Source organism: Magnolia sinica, chromosome 8 (assembly GCF_029962835.1).
Source record: "Magnolia sinica isolate HGM2019 chromosome 8, MsV1, whole genome shotgun sequence".
Taxonomy (NCBI): Eukaryota; Viridiplantae; Streptophyta; class Magnoliopsida; order Magnoliales; family Magnoliaceae; genus Magnolia; species Magnolia sinica.
In genome coordinates, this window is record NC_080580.1 from 23,373,536 (window position 1) to 23,390,013 (window position 16,478).

Consider the following 16,478-nt stretch of genomic DNA (forward strand, 5'->3'; position numbering starts at 1 on the left):
TTCAATTTTAGCCATCTAAAATGATATTGAAATATGGATGGTATCCCGAGCTCGAAGGGTAGTACCTAATCCACCTTTCAAAACTTCTCAGGGCACAGAAGTTTCCGTTCAAGTTTATATTTTGTTTTCTCATCGATCTCTATGTTAACTTATGAATAGGTTGGATCTAAAAATACATCATGGGGATGGAAATGGTGGGGATCTTTAGTGCCATAAAACCATCTCTAAAAATTGCATGGTGGGGTCCACAGAACGCGTGAATTTGGCTAACTTACGGCAGGCCTTTCGAGAGCACCGCATCCCGATGAGAAATGGTTTAACAATTTTGGTCCATTAATTTTTATCAATTTGGTTTATTCAAATTAAATAAAATAATTTTATTTTCATTTAATAAAAATAATTTTTTATAATGTAAAACATTTCGATATTACAGACATTTAGATGTTTGTTAACAAACATATTGTTTCAAATCCTAAGTTGTATATTAAGTTTCCTTTGATTAATAAAAACCACGGGATAAAAGGTAGGGTCCGCAGGGGCAAATTTCTCGCCTGGGACGCGTGACATGATAACTCCTCGAAATGTGAAAGACGTGTCCAGATTCCGTGCACGGCAGTTTCCCTGTTTCCATGTCATTATGATACGCGGGGAGCATGAATTAAAGATATGGATTAGATCCAAACCGTACATTTCGTGCTTCAATCAATGATCAGCCCATGGACCAAAACTCAAAGTGTTTATATACTCTTTCAGCCATTTATATGTTTGCATTCAAATTAACAATAAACCGACAAAAAACAAGATTGGTTCCTATATTATTAGGTGGTTGAGATTGTATAATCAAACCTTATAAGGCTGAGTCATCTGGATTTCTGGTTCAGATATTGATGCACATGTGGCACGTGCGAGGTACGCTATCTGGAGGCAGGAAAATTCCGTGCCTCTTCACACGTTCTGAGGGCAGATACAGCCTATTTGATAACCGATCATTGACCACATATAGCTTTATGTCAGATGACGAAATACGAAAACTTAATAACTAAGCAACCATATATAGAGATAGTCCAGTCCCAATCAAACGTTAAGTTTTGTTGAATCATCCTTATTACGGCTATTTGTTTTTTGTCAATCTACACCGTTAAATTCTATAACCCATTGTTGATGTAGTATATTTTGAAATTACACCAATCAAAATATCCAAACTATCCAAATAATGGTTACATATATTATAAGGGGTGGTAAAGAGAGAGCCAGCCGTCCAAATTCAGTGATGAAAATCACATGTTAGAGATCCTTTGATCAGTGTAATTTCTGGCTATGATCTGCCGATGGCTCAGGCTATGGTCTCAACGACCTAGGTCTTTATGAATTGTTGATTATGTAGGGAGACTGCCATGCATGTGAATATTATTCTATGATACATATATTAAGTTCATGGCCTCGTGGTATTCGAAGGGATTAGGTGGTAACAAATTTCATTTGGTCCCAGCAAATTTTATTCACGTGGTGTATATCGCACGATTTAATGGATTCCAAAATCCATTACAATTATAAGCTCCGTTGATTCATTACAGTTGCATATGTATCAGTTGTAAAATGTGATTATTGGTTATAATTCAATAATTTTTAAAATATAATAAGAAATCAAAAGAAGTGATTATTAATTATAATTTAATAATGTTTAAAATATAATAAAAAATTAAAAGAAGACATCACATCATATTAGATGGATAACACAAACATGAGATGAGACATGACAAGTCTCATGGTATGAAAACAATCCATTGTCAACAACATTAATTGCAAAAATACATTTTAATTCATGGCCATACCTCTTAATTCTATGTGTGAAACATTGCCCACCCGCCATAGGTGTATCTCCGTGGCATGATGGGGCCCAAGATTTGTGAGCCCTACCGTGATATATGTGTATTATACACATCGTCTGACAGTTCATTTTAAGATAAAATAATGAAGATCCAAAGCTCAAGTAAACTACATTATAGAAAATAGTAAGAAGTGGGAATTGAACAACCATTATTGAAGACTTTATAAGGCCCACTGTAGAGTTTTATTTACCACCCAACCTGTTCATTATTGAGTGGATCCTTACTCTTGCTCCAATAGTAGATTCTTAAGAGTTTCAACACATGAACACTGCAGCATTGGTGTGTGTGTTAAAAAAAAAAAAAACAAAAAAAACAAAAAAATAAAAAGAAAGAAGAAAAAAAAAGAGAGGTGACATAGGCTTTGAGAAGAGAAGACACGAATTTAAACTTGAACCAAAACTTTTGCAAACTACGTTGAGTCATCGTACAATCGGCAACCTCTCTCTCTCTCTCTCTCTCTCTCTCTCTCTCTCTCTCTCTCTTTTCTTTTTAATTGTGTGGCTCACTTGAGTTTTGGTCTACATCATTTTAAGACCATGCCCTACATTGAGGGGGCAAAATGGATAGACAACATTAATTAAACACATACATAATAATGGGCCCAAGTTTGGGCTCTTACCTTAGTGGTAGGCTATGAGAACTTTTAACATGAGGTCTTGGTTTCTATACCTTGAGTTCCCACATGCATAAGTGTGTCGGGTGCATGTGTTATTCAAAAAAATAAAAGAGGTGACATAGGCTTTGGAAAGAGGAGGCATGAATTAAAACCTGAACCAAAACTTTTGTAGGCTGCAATGAGTTATCAACAATAGGCAACCTTTTTTTTTTTTTTTTCTTTTTCTTTTTTCTTTTAATTGTATGGCCTACTTGAATTTTGGTTTACATCATTTTAAGGCCATGCCCTACAATGAGGGGGCAAAATGGATGGACAACACTGATTAAACACATACATAATAATGGCCCGGGTTTGAGCTCTTACCTTAGTGGTAGACTATGAAGAGTTTTAATGGGAGGTCTTGGTTTCTATACCTTGAAAGAAATTTAACTTGAGGTCTTGGTTTCTATGCCTTGAAATCCCACATGCAAAGGTGTGTCGGGTGCGTGTGTTATTCCCAAAAAAAAGAAGAAAAAGAAAAAAAAAAGATAAAAGATAATAATAATAATAATAATAATAATAATAATAATAATAAGGGCCGACAAAGCTTATCCGTAGCCGGTGCCACAGGGGTTCTGCTTTTACCGTTCAAATGGTCCCCTGCTTTTTATTTTTCTGTTTTTTTGTTTTTTTTTAAACAACCGCGTCACAACCACACGCACCTACGGACTCGCACCATAATGAGATTTCACCGCAACAGTTACTCCAAACCATGACCCGTGTTGAAACTCTTGTGAGTCTACACGAGTAATGACTCATGGCTACCTACTTGATATGCACACATGTTCACTTTACATTAATTGGATTAATTTGGACTGGGACATTTATTTTTCAAATCTTGACCATTGAGTATTGTCATCTTCAACCATCCATTTGAAAGAAATCAATTCGACAGAAAAAACCAACCATTCGTTGTATTTTTCTTCTACGTTATACCTATAGTTTTAAAATTATTTGAACGGTTTGGATTGAGTAAAAAATATGACGTGTGAACATTGTTTTTGTGCAGGCGCATGCTTTCTCGTACTCCACATTATATCAGTACGTATCCGCTCTGTCTTTTTTCCGCAAAAGCAAACAGTCTCGTTAATCTCCCGCTCTTCGCTTTCGGTATAATAAACGTTTGTTACCTGTTCATCTCCTCTTTATATATACGTAAGCAAGGACAACCCAGTCAAACCAACAAAGGCTTTTTTTTCACGATCTGCGTATTTTCTCTTTCAAGGCAACCGCTCTGCATATACTCCCGTTCGGCTTTTCTAGGGTTTCCCCTCTTTTGGTAATTATTCTATCTCATTTTATGGATTTCTCCGTAAATTCATGTATTCTGGCGATTCTTGAATGAAAGTGGCTGGATTGGGTTGATTTTGTCTGGAAATTTTAAAATCTAGGGATTTTGGTAGAGTTTTTGTGCCGTTTGATCTCGTAATCGATATGTATATTTTCTTCTATTGTATTGTTGTGTTTCTGTTATCTATGTTCAGATTATTTTTCTTGTTAGTTCGTGCTTTTTCCTGAAATGTGGAATTGCGATTCATGGACAGAATTTGGGATCTGCGAGAATTTGGTGGGTTTTGATTTGATTTGGTTATTTTGTGTTGTATTTAAAAAAATAATAATTTCGGCCTTTCAAAATTTCCCTCCAATTTTAAATTCAAACGCTTTTGTCTGTAGTGCATGGTGTAGAATGCTTGGGGCGTCAGGGGGACATGGGGTTTGTGTTGGACTGTTTCTTTCCAACACGCTGTCGGGCCTCGGCTGTGTCACATGCATGTGCGCCGCACCAGGCCGGGGCCAGGGCCGGGGCCACCAGCGCATGTGCAGTATGTGAGTGTACACACGCGCCAAGTTGGTGTAGTATGATGCATTTGTTTGGGTGTATCCTTTCATTTTTAAAACAGAGAGATGCATCGGGTTTTCGCACCAGTTGGGTTTAAACTCAACGGAGTTTAAACACAATGGCTCTAACCCTTTTGAAAGGATGTTTTAATGCCTATTGAAGTCTATAAATAGACTTCCCTTTTCTCTGTCTCAATTAAAAACTCTCTGGTTCTTTAAGTTTTTGGGTTTACTGAGTTAGTCTCTGAGTTAACTCAGTACTGGGTTAAGGCTGCATTTGGTTCGAGCATGTGTACAATGAGTGAACCGCTGTGACTGGGTGATAGTCTTTGTATCTTGGAGGTTGATTGCCCTAGAATCCTGTTGCACTTGGGACGTGGTCCAAGGAGGGCAAATTCGATATCAAGCTGTGTGATTGAAATTGCGCCTGGACTTGACTCGTAAACTCAGTAATTTTTTTTTAATCTTTTATTTTATTTTCTTTTTTGAATCTTATTTTTACATAGTTTGAATTGTTTTCAACCACTTAAATTCCAACAATCTTGAAATAAAAAACTTAGAAAACATTTAGACTATGGCCACCATTAAGTCCAAACTCGAATCCTATTCTAGACAACATTTTAAATAGTGAAAACAAAAGTTGAGTTTTGCACTAAACACTCTAAAAGTGTTTTACATCTTGTTTGAATCATTTACAGTTGATCCAGTAAATGATACTAAAGTTAGAGATGCCAATGACTATAAAAACTACGTTCTTAATGCCCTATCCAATGAACTATACGATGTCTATGTTTCTTATGCATTTACCAAAGACATTTCGGCTGCTTTGGAAAAGAATATGTTATGGAAGATGCAAGGACTAAGAAACATGCCATCTCCAACTTCCTTCAATATATAATGACAAATGATAAACTTGTCATGAACCATATTCATAATTATCAAAATTTGGTACATGGACTCCTAGGAAGAATATAATAACTGTATGCAACACAAGAAAAATGACATGCTTATGCATATAAAGATTAAGGAGGCTAATGGAAACAATGACAAAAAAAAAATGTAAATGAGACAGCCTCAAAGGCAAACCTGTGGAATCTAATCAAGCAGATAAAAAGAAAGGGAATTGCTATAATTGTGGAAAGTCTGGACACCATGCTAACGAGTGTAGGTTAAAAAAGGAAACATGAAAGCAATTTAAGAAAAAAAAAAAGAAACTGCTACAATTGTGGAAAGCCAGGGGCACCATATTGGCGAATACAGGCTTAAGAAAAATAATACTAAGTCTCAAGTCAATCTCGCCGAAACGAAAAACAAGTCAAACATGATAGTGGTTGTTATGTCTGAAGTCTATCTCATGAACATGGAGTGGATGTTAGACTTCGGGGTAACTTGGCATCTGTGTAAGGATTGAAGCATATTTACCTCTTATAAAACAACAAGGGATGATGAATAAGTTTTCATAGGAAATGCTCTAGCATCTCTAGTTATTGGAAAAAAGGAAAAATACACTCCTGAAGCTCACATTTGGAAAGACTATAATGTAGCGGATACTGCGACAAATTAAGGGAGAAGATCACTGTCTTCCTATCCAAGAACCGTCCTTGAATCCACCATAAATTACAAAGGGAAAACCTAAAGGAGAACTTTCAAATTCATTGAAAAGATGATCCATTCAGAGCATTTGAATGGCAATTTATAGCCCAAAACATTTACTTCTAAGTTTAAAAATAAAATATAATAAAATATAATATTAGAAAATTAGAACTACTTTAATAAGATCTTTTAAAGTTTGAAAAGACTTGAATTCGAGCACTGAAATAGTCTCTTTTGTTGCGACATAGTCCCTTTTATTACTTTTTAAATTACGAAACTATTTCTTTTATCACTTCGGGAATTGCTCGGTAGACCTGTCCTACATCACTCTAATGTTAAATGATGTCCTGCATGTGCCTAATATAAGAAAGAATTTGGTCTCTGGTTCACTCCTCAACAAAACTGGGGTTAAATTAGTGTTTGATTTTCAGATAAGCTTGTGATGACAAAAAATGGGACTTTGTAGGGAAGAGATTGTAGTGATGGGTTATTCATTAAAAATGTATCATATGATAATAATAAGAAATCATTCAATTCTGTCTATATTATTGCTCGTCTTTATCTATGACATAATAGATTAAGACACTTGAACACAACATCATTAAAAAAAAATGAAAAGACTAGGCTTATTACCTAACTTCTCTAATGAGGAGTTCAATAAATATGAAACATTTATGAAAAATTGAAAGCAAAGTTTGCTGGAAAACCCTTTAACATTGTAAGCAGAAATACTGAATTATTAGAGTCAAATACATAGTGACTTGAGTGATTTTAAAAATCACATGTGCAGAAGTGGTAAAAGGTATATAACTTTTGTAGATGATTATTCTAGCTACATTAAAGTATATCTACTAAGGAATGAAGATGAAGCTTTAAAATCCTTTATTAAATATAACATCGAAGTTGAAAACCAAGTAAGAAAATTAAAAGACTTAAAACAAATATAGGAGAATATGAATCTTTCCAATTTAAAGAATTTTGTGAAAAGAATGGAATAATTTATGAAACTATTGCCTCCTATATACCATAACAAAATGGAATAGCTGAACGTGAGAATAGAACACCAAAATTAATGATGAATATAATGTTAAATAGTTCTGGCTTGCCCTCCAAAGTGTCGGTAAAAGTTATTCTATTTGCTTGTTATATTCCAAATGGGATACCCTATAGGACAAAAAAAAAAAAAAAAAAAACAACCATATGAACTTTGGAAAAGCCACACTCCAAGTTATAAATATCTTCGGATTATCGGCAAAGTAAAGGAAATTAGGTCATAAAACAATTAACAATGTGTTTATAGGATATGCAGAACACGATGCGTCATATAGATTCTTAGTTTTAAAATCTAAGGATAATATTCTAGATCTAAATATTACAATAGAAATAAGAGATACAGAGTCCTTTGAAAATATATTTCCTATAAAATCTAAGTCTGTAAAATAAAAGAAATTAGTGAAACAAAAATTGCATCAACTAGTAATGGTGTATAAGATAAAAATGAAGAAGAACTAGAACTAAGAAGAAAAAGAGTTAGGAAAGAAACTAACTTTGGAGATGGTTTTTATACCAGTGTGTTTATAGGATATGCAGAACACGATGCGGCATATAGATTCTTAGTTTTAAAATCTAAGGATAATATTCTAGATCTAAATACTACAATAGAAATAAGAGATATAGAGTCCTTTGAAAATATATTTCCCATAAAATCTAAGTCTGTAAAATAAAAGAGATTAGTGAAACAAAAATTGCATCAACTAGTAATGGTGTATAAGATAAAAATAAAGAAGAACTAGAACCAAGAAGAAAAAGAGTTAGGAAAGAAACCGACTTTGGAGATGGTTTTTATACTTTCTTAATAGAAGACACACTAACCTATACAAAAGCTCTTAACTCACTCGATTTAGCTTTTTGGAAAGAAGCAATTAATGACGAGTTAGAATCCATAATATCTAACCACACCTGGGAACTCATAGACCTACCACCTGGAAATAAACATATTAGGTGCGAGTGGGTGTTTAAGAAGAAATTAAAACCAGATGGAACTATCGACAAGGTTTTTTTTTTTTGGAAACAAGAATTTATTGATCTCAATCAGCAATATCACACATTCGGGCGGGGGCTGACAAAAAATTGGCCCCCCACCTATCATTCTCCACCTTGTACAATGCCCAAACCGAAGAGAAAAAAGGAAAAGAAAATGTAAAGGCCATCTAAATGAGAAACCTGGGCTACAATGGGGACTATATGAGATAACACAACCCTAGCAAAAAGCGGCCCGCCCGCTCTAGGGTACTAGAAGTAGAGCCGCTAAGAAGACGATGCAGCCAACATAAACCCATAACAAATTTCCATTACAGCGGCCAGAAAGGACCAAACAACCTGCAGGAATGTGCCAAGAGGGCCACAACAACTCCCAGAACAGCCAAAACCCGCAGTATTCGCGCTCTTCAAGAGATCCCCTTGGGCAAAGGACATCCCAACTCAATATTACCAAACTATAAGATTATCAAAAGGGATGCTAGACACAGGACAATCACCTCACCACCATGATCGAGCCAAACATTCCACTACCTCCATAGACCAAAACCAACATGCCAGCACTTGCCCAATTCTTGACCTTCCGGACAGCCCAAATCCCATCATCAACAGACTATATATCCTTTTGCCAAAATTGCAAAATTCAATTCTAGCCACCATCAAAAGCTTGCATCTACAAAGCATGCTAGAATGCCACTAGCCCCCCAATCTGCCCACTGCTGCAGACCATCCCATCAAAAAATAGCAACCAGCACACCGACGGCCCTGGTACCACCCACTTAGAAAGCTCCCAGGCTAACTCTCTAGATCACAAAGTAGAGCACAACCAGTGGGCTGCAGGTTCCGGACCGCGCCTATCATATACATCAGCTCCTACACATGGTTTATCAACAAAACAGAAAACGAGATCTAGTAAGCAGGCCGCATCATCCGATGTAGCAGCTAAAGAAGGGCAGCAGCGCAACACCAATCCAGAAAAAACAGGGCATATCTCAGCTCTTGCACAGTTTGGGCTGATCGCAGAACATTTGGGGGATTAACCTTGTGCTTGGCTAGAACCGACTGGCAAGATAAGCTCAAAGGAGTGGAGGTCGCCAACAAAACAGGGGCGAGAGCAGCATTTCGCTCGGGAAGTCCAGCAGACTCTAGCAGCAGAGTTTGCTGCATCGAGCACAGGAGGCGATGTTTATGTGATTCCTGATGTGTGGTCACCTGATCGACCCTAATGCGGCATTGCCTAGCACTAGAGTTCCTTTGATCATACTTGGAAGATTAGCTCGACATGTGTAGAGTGTAGAGTTTGTTGGGCTGTCCTTCGCTGGCCATTCTCGCCAAAGTGTCCGCTACCGAATTGCCTTCGCGAAAAGTGTGCTCGAATATGAGGTTGGGGTGGCGACTCTTTCGGTGGATGGCTCCCATCCTATACCAGATATTCCAAGGGTTGGGTGCTCTGGGGTCTCTTGCTGCATCCGCTATGAGTTTGGAGTTGGTCTCGACAATGATGTTAGAAAGGCCCAGATTAGAACAAATGTCTAGGCCATCCAGCATGGCCTGCGCTTCCACGATAGTGTTTGTTGCTCTCCCATAATATTTGTGGAAAGCAAAGACGACCCACCTTGCTTGATCCCTACATACTCCCCCACCCCCACTTTCACTTGGGTTGCCTCTTGATGAACCATTGATGTTCAATTTCAGCTAATCTCTACGTGGTTTTGTCCGTTTTGCGATGATAAATTTGCCCTTGTGGGGCATGGAACTGCTTTCCATCCCAAGCAATTAGAGAGTGACGCTTTCTGATAGGGAGTTCCCGTCCCTTCCTGGCATGGAGGAGTCAACTTCCCTCAGCCAATGAAAAATATTCAAGGTGATCTGCTTCTCTGACATCTTGTGACCTTCAAATCTGGCTGCATTTCGGCTTAGCCATAGCTCCCAGATAATGAAGCATGGTGATGCAAGACATGAAATTCAGAAGATGTGCAAGATTTTCAGGCTTTAGATCACACTAGTTCAGAAACAATTACACAAAATTCCACATCCCACACAAAAGTTCAAACACTTAATCAAGGGGAATCTTATGCGGATCTAGGCCTACACATGCTAGGGTTGGATCAATCAAAATTATAGACCAAACAAGAATTAAAGGAGGGTAAATTCATCCACACATGCATAGAAATAATTCCCCAATCCAAGAGATTTAGAAATTTCAATTCGGGGAACCCAAAGGTTGAAGAAATGGCATAAAATTGGGGATTTGAGTAATTTAGAGTTAGGTTTAGGGATTTTGGGTGAAAGAGGAGTGAAGGAGAGGAGAGAGACAAACTTAAAAATTGTCGCATGTGCGTGTGATCCTGGCCGCACGTGTGTGGGGCCCACTATTCAGAAAAAGGCCACCTTGGCCCTGGTCGGCCAGGGATGGACTCGAAAACCCCAATTCTCAACTTGATTTGATTCACGGTTTATACGTGGTGCTCTGCCGAAGTTTCAACCCCCCCACAGGGCCAGATTTTGAAAATCTGCTGCAGAGAGAAACGCCTGCAAATATTGATGGATTTGCAGATGGAATGCTTGTAGGAGGAGAGAAATATGGATGGAAGAAGGTGGGGGTGAATCGGGATAGGTGTGGCTTCGCACTACAGTAGTCAGCCCTTCGAGGAAGGATTTTGCATCCAATTGAATCTTCACAACTCAGGAATTTAGAGGAGCAGAAAAACGCAGCAATTTTATTAATCTTCATCGAGAAAAAAAGACTACAAGGGGTGCCTATTTATAATAAAACCCTATACCCCAAAACTTGCGCCATGTGCGCAACCTATTACTTGGAGACAAAGTAACAAAAAATAACAACTAATCAAAGCAATCTAAACCGTCCATGATATTCCTAATAATAATAATAAGCAAAACCTAAAGTACTAGATCAATTAGAATAGTGGGCCACGATCATGAGAGTGGGATTCACATGATTATCGGGTCCACTCCAACAAACCAAAACGCAGTCCTCTAATTAGGAGGCCCTCCCTGGACGTTGTCATCAATCCAGATCGGTGGTGCCCTCCTCCTCCTTCCGTACGTGCGTAGGGGGGCGTGCGTGTGCGCGTGATGTCCCCATCACATGGGGCTAATCTTAGTAAATGTTTGATTCTGGATGTACGGTTAGCCTTTGATGTCCAATGCTTGATCCTTTGTTGGATTGTCTGGTTGTGGATTTGAGGAACATCAAAAAGTCGCGTGAAGTAGGACCATACATTTTCTGCTATTTTGCTGTGACAGAAAAGGTAGTCGAGATCCTCCACTTTGCAATGTTGTGAGTTTGGTTGGTGCGGTTGACTTATGTCGTGCTTCTGTATCTACACAGGGGATGACAATCTTCTACTATCGACAAGTTGAAGGTTAGGTTAGTCGCTAAAGGCTTTAAACAAAAAGAAGGGATTGACTACTTCGACACCTACTCACCTATAACTAGGATTATAACGATTAAGGTCTTAATAGCAAATGGATGTTAAAACTGCATTTCTAAATGGAGAGTTGGAAAAAGAAAAATATATAGAACAACCGGAGGGTTATAAAATCTTAGGTAAAGGAAAGAAGTGTGTAGATTAATTAAATCTAAGTATGGTCTGAAACAAGTCCTTAAACGATGGCAGAAAATTTTGATAATGTTTTAAAATTAAATGGATACCAAATTTATTATATAGATAGACGTGTATATAGTAAATTCTCAGGAGATGATAGTATTATTAACTATCCTTATGTAGATGGCATGCTTATTTTTTAAAAACTAATATTAAATTAATTAATTCAACTAAGAACTTCTTGTCATCAAAGTTTGATGTGAAAGATATAGGAAAAGCTAGTATTATCTTAGGTTGAGAAAATATTGAGAAGGCCACTTTGACTTTTTGCTTATTAATAATTATATTGTGCATCTTAAGACAAATACAACTAATAGAATATAAAACTACAGTATTCTCAATAATTGGCAGCGTATCATATCTAATGAATTGCACTAGACATGATATATCTTTTGTAGCAGGTAGACTAAGTAGATATACACATAACCTTAAATATGAACATTTGAATGCCTTGTCTCTAGGATTTTAAGATATCTAAAAGGTACTATTGCTTATGATATTCATTATAGTGGTTCTACTATTGTATTAGAAGGAGACAGTGATGTTAAATGGATCACTGATTTAGATGAAACTAAATCTACTAGTGGATAAATGGAGGAACAATCTCTTTATTTACTAGGTAGATATATATTGCTCGATCTACTATGAAATCTAAGTTCATTACTTTAGAAAAAGCAAGATCAGAAGTTGAGTGGCTTAGAAACTTCTTAGCTGACATGCATCTGTGGCCAAAACCTGTTTCAACTATATCTTTATATTGTGATTGTCAAGCATCTATAGCTAAGGCTAAGAGTAAGATATAGAATAATAAAAGTAAACATATTAGATTCTATCACAACATAGTGAGACATCTGTTGCATGATGGGGTCAAAGTTGTTAACTTTGTGAGGTTAGAAAAGAATATGACAAATCCTCTGACCAAAGGATTATCTAAGATGTTAGTCATTGATACATCAAAGGAAATTGGGCTAAGCCTAAAAGAATGAGCTACCAGTGTCGGCAACCCAACCTATATAAGTAAAGATCCCATGAGACGGGTTCAATGGGTAAACAATAAGACACTAAGAGACGTTTGAGCACTGCAATGAGCATGCCCCTTTATGGTATAGGCAGTGCAAGCAACAATGAGAGGACGCGTTTTTAAAGACTCAATGAATCCGTAGCTATATATTGCTGATGTATCTAGTTGTTGCATACACTTAATGGAATTCACCTATATGAGTGTGGAGGTGAGGCTACTTTCTATGAGAATAATCGCTAACTCATGAAATCCAGGTAATGATACATGACCAAAATGCATCGAACAACAGAACCACTTTTAGTGGAAAAGTTGTATAAGTGGCATGTATAACTAATTTACACTAAAGGAGTCATGTTCAAGATTGTTTGTCACCTGACTTTTGTAAACTTATCTTGCTTACTCTAATGTCAATTTAAGTCTAATAGATATCTACACTAGCGCACAACTCTTCCACCTTAACCCAAGATGTCTTGAATTTTAAAACATGTGGGGGATTGTTGTATGTTAAATATATATATATATATATATATATATATATTAAATTTCAATTTCAATGTTTTAAAATTCCCTCCACAAAATTTTCCTTTAATTTTTCATTTAAATCTTGCCCCCTAGTGTATGTTGTATTGATAATGGTCCCGCGTCAGGAAACATCAAGTTTTAAGTGCTTATATGTAGTATGTAGTGTAGAAGGCTTGGGCCTTTAGGGGAACATGGGGTTACAACGCGCATGTGGAGAGCTGAGCCATGGTCGTGGCCGTGCCACGTGCATGTGCATGTGCGAGTGTGCTAGGCTGGGCGTGGGTGCATGTGCGGTGTGCGAGTGCAACTATGAGTTTACATGTGTGCATGTGGTGTAATGCAAGTGTACTCACACTCGCATGCCTTTGTTTTTAAAATAGTGAGATGTGTTGTTCCGGTGGTCGCATTAGTTGTGTTGAAACCCAACAAACCTAATCCTTTTGAAATGTTGTTTTAATACCTATTTGAAGTCTATGAATAGACTTCCTTAATCCGTTTTTAAGATCACCAAAATCATTCTCCTCTTCTCTATCTTTGTTAAAAAGTAAAAAAAATCTTTGGTTCTTTAAATTTTTTGGTTTATTGAGTTCATCTTATTTAGAGTTAACTAACTCGGTGCTTTTGGTTTAAAGCTACACATGGTTTGAGCTTGTGTACAATGAGTGCACTGTTGTGACCGGGTGATAGTCGTATCATGGAGGTCAATTGTTCTAGAATCTTGTTGCACTTGGTATGCGGTCCATGGAAGGCGAATTCAATTTCAAGCCAAGTGGTTCAAATCACGCCTCGACTTGACTCAAAAACATTAAAGTTCTTTTATCTTTCTTTTCTTTTTCTTTTTTTTCCCTTTTTTCCTTTTTCAATCTTATTTTTATAGTCTGAATTGTTTTCAACTACTCAAATTCCAACATTTTGAAGTTTCTTTGATTCTTGTGGTGTATGTTTTTTGTTTGTGGAATGAGTTTTGGGGAGTGTTTTGTAACATGACTTTGGGTTGCAAAGCATTGTGCCTTGGGCCAAAAAGCAGCCTGGTTCAACAACCTCCTCATCAAATCCTTATTTCAACAGATTGGATCAGCTGCATGAATCCTATTCCGCCATTCTAGTCTATCTTGAACTGTCATATCGTAAGGATTCATGAGAGGTGGGTGGATATCAGCATCAAGTGTGGACCATTGATCATTATTTAGAACTTCTGTTCATCCATGATGTTGCCCTCTTGATGGGCAGCGAGTGGGTAGGATATTGCATGCCATTGCACATTTAGGGATGGCAAATATGGAGAGCATCCTTTTTCAAAATAAGTTCTAGGATTTTTAGGAGTGGAACTCTTACACATCTGCTTCCTAGAGGGTATCTTGTAATTCCTATTTTCCCCCATCTATTTTGTGCACATGGTTTCAAATGTTGGTTTTGGAGTGCGACTATCTCGGGGATGGAGATTGGCACACCTCAAATCAACTTGTTCCATTTTCCAGGAGTAACTTGCCCAATGACATGTTTTATTCTCCTTAATTACCAATTCTACTCGTCTTGGACTATCTAAAACCATGTTTAGGCCTCTGGGCAATAGATATATAAAATTTTAGAAGTAAGACTGGAGGAAGGGAACCTGATATTGGGATTCATAAGTGTGAGAGAAGCAAAGAGTATGTACTGGCTTATTATCTGAAGGCACAAGGGGAGAACAATAGAGATATGGGAGGGAGAATTAAGAAAGTGGAAATACATGTATTTGATGATGACATCCATGAGGTTCTGACATTTATCCACACAAACCTCATGGTGCGGATAGGTCAGGACTGTGTCATTGTAAAATGTGGAAGACGTGATCAAATCAAACAATGGATCTACTTCCTCTGAATTTCATCTCTTGTTCCTGACTTTTACTTTAAAATAAGTTTGTTTTTATCTTGGATTGAAAAGGGCAAGATTTGGTGTAGTTATTTTTGAAATCGTCCTTATTTATTTGAGTCGATTGTTTTCCAAGAATGTTGAGCTCGATATGTAAGCCATGTATCTGGGAGGAACTTTAAAGAAGGGCTTTCGGTTCCCCTGTTTTGGTGTTGCAGCTATATTTCGATTCATCCTCTTCTTGTTTGAATAATTGGACGTTGAACCCATTGAATATGATGGGAGTTGCTTGCCTGAGTGATGCAGGACATGAAAATTAAATATGATATGCAAGATCTCAGGCTTTAGATTATACTAATTCAAAAACAATCACATAAAATTCCACATCCCACACAAAAGTTCAAACATTCAAGCAAGGGGAATCTGTGCGGGTCTAGGCCTACACAGGCTAGGGCTGGATCAGTAAAATTATGGACCAAACGATACTCAAAGGGAAGTAAAAATCATCCACACATGCACAGCAATCAGTCCCTAATCCAAGGGATTCACCAATTCCAATTCAAAGAACCCTAGGGTAAGAAAAGGGGCAAATAAATTGAAAGTAATGCAATATATGGTTAGGGTTAGGGAGAATAGGTATGAGAGGAGTAAAATTGGCGGAAATCTAAAACTGGAGATAGTCCCGGCGCACGGACAGCAGGCCAGGCTTGTCGCATGTACGCAAGGGTCTGGCCGCATGTGCGAGGGGGCGTTGAACGCGGAAAGCGCCTCCTTGGCTTTGGTCGAACAGGGGAAGGCCTCAAAACCCCCAAGTCTCGTGTCGATTGGATGCGCGGTCTGTGCGTGGTGTTCCGCTAAAGTTTTAGTACTCCTGTAGGGCCAGAATCTAGAATTCTGCTGTAAAGAGGAAAATTGTTGCAATAAATGACAGATTTGAAGCGCGGATGGTGGTAGGAGATGAGAAATAAAGATGGTAAAGGATGGGGGTGAATCGGAATAGATGTGGCTTTGCACCATGGTAGTGAGCCCTTCTATGAATGGAGGGCTTCGCACCCAATTGGATTTCCACAACTCAAGAATTCAGATGAGTAGAAAAATGCAGAATTTTTTATTAAACTTCAATGAGAAAAAAAACCTACAAGGGGTGCTTATTTATAGGAAAATCTTATACCCCAAAACTCGCGCCATATGCGCAACCTATTACTTGGCGATGAAGTAAACAAAAATAAAAACTAATCAAAAAAATCTAAACCGTCCATGATACTCTAAATAACATTAATAAGCAAAACTTAAAATATAAGATTAATCAAATTAGTGGGCCACGATCATGAGATCTTATGATGGGCTTTATTTGACTATCGGGCCCACTCCAACGAACCAAAACTTTCTAGCTAAGAGGCCCTCCCTGGACGTTGTCATCAATCCAGATCGACGGTGGG

General features: G+C 37.6%; 1 protein-coding gene across 2 annotated transcripts in view; it reads left to right on the forward strand.

Moving 5' to 3' along the window:
* Nucleotides 1-3,665: 3,665 nt before the first annotated feature.
* LOC131253086 (glycine-rich protein A3-like) overlaps nucleotides 3,666-16,478 on the forward strand; it is a 30,007-nt gene continuing 17,194 nt past the window's right edge. Inside the window, exon 1 of one of the 2 annotated variants that reach the window (XM_058253916.1) lies at nucleotides 3,666-3,823. The gene's annotated coding sequence lies outside the window, so the exon portion shown is untranslated. The remainder of the gene's footprint in view (nucleotides 3,824-16,478) is intronic. The other variant, XM_058253917.1, reaches the window with a different exon arrangement.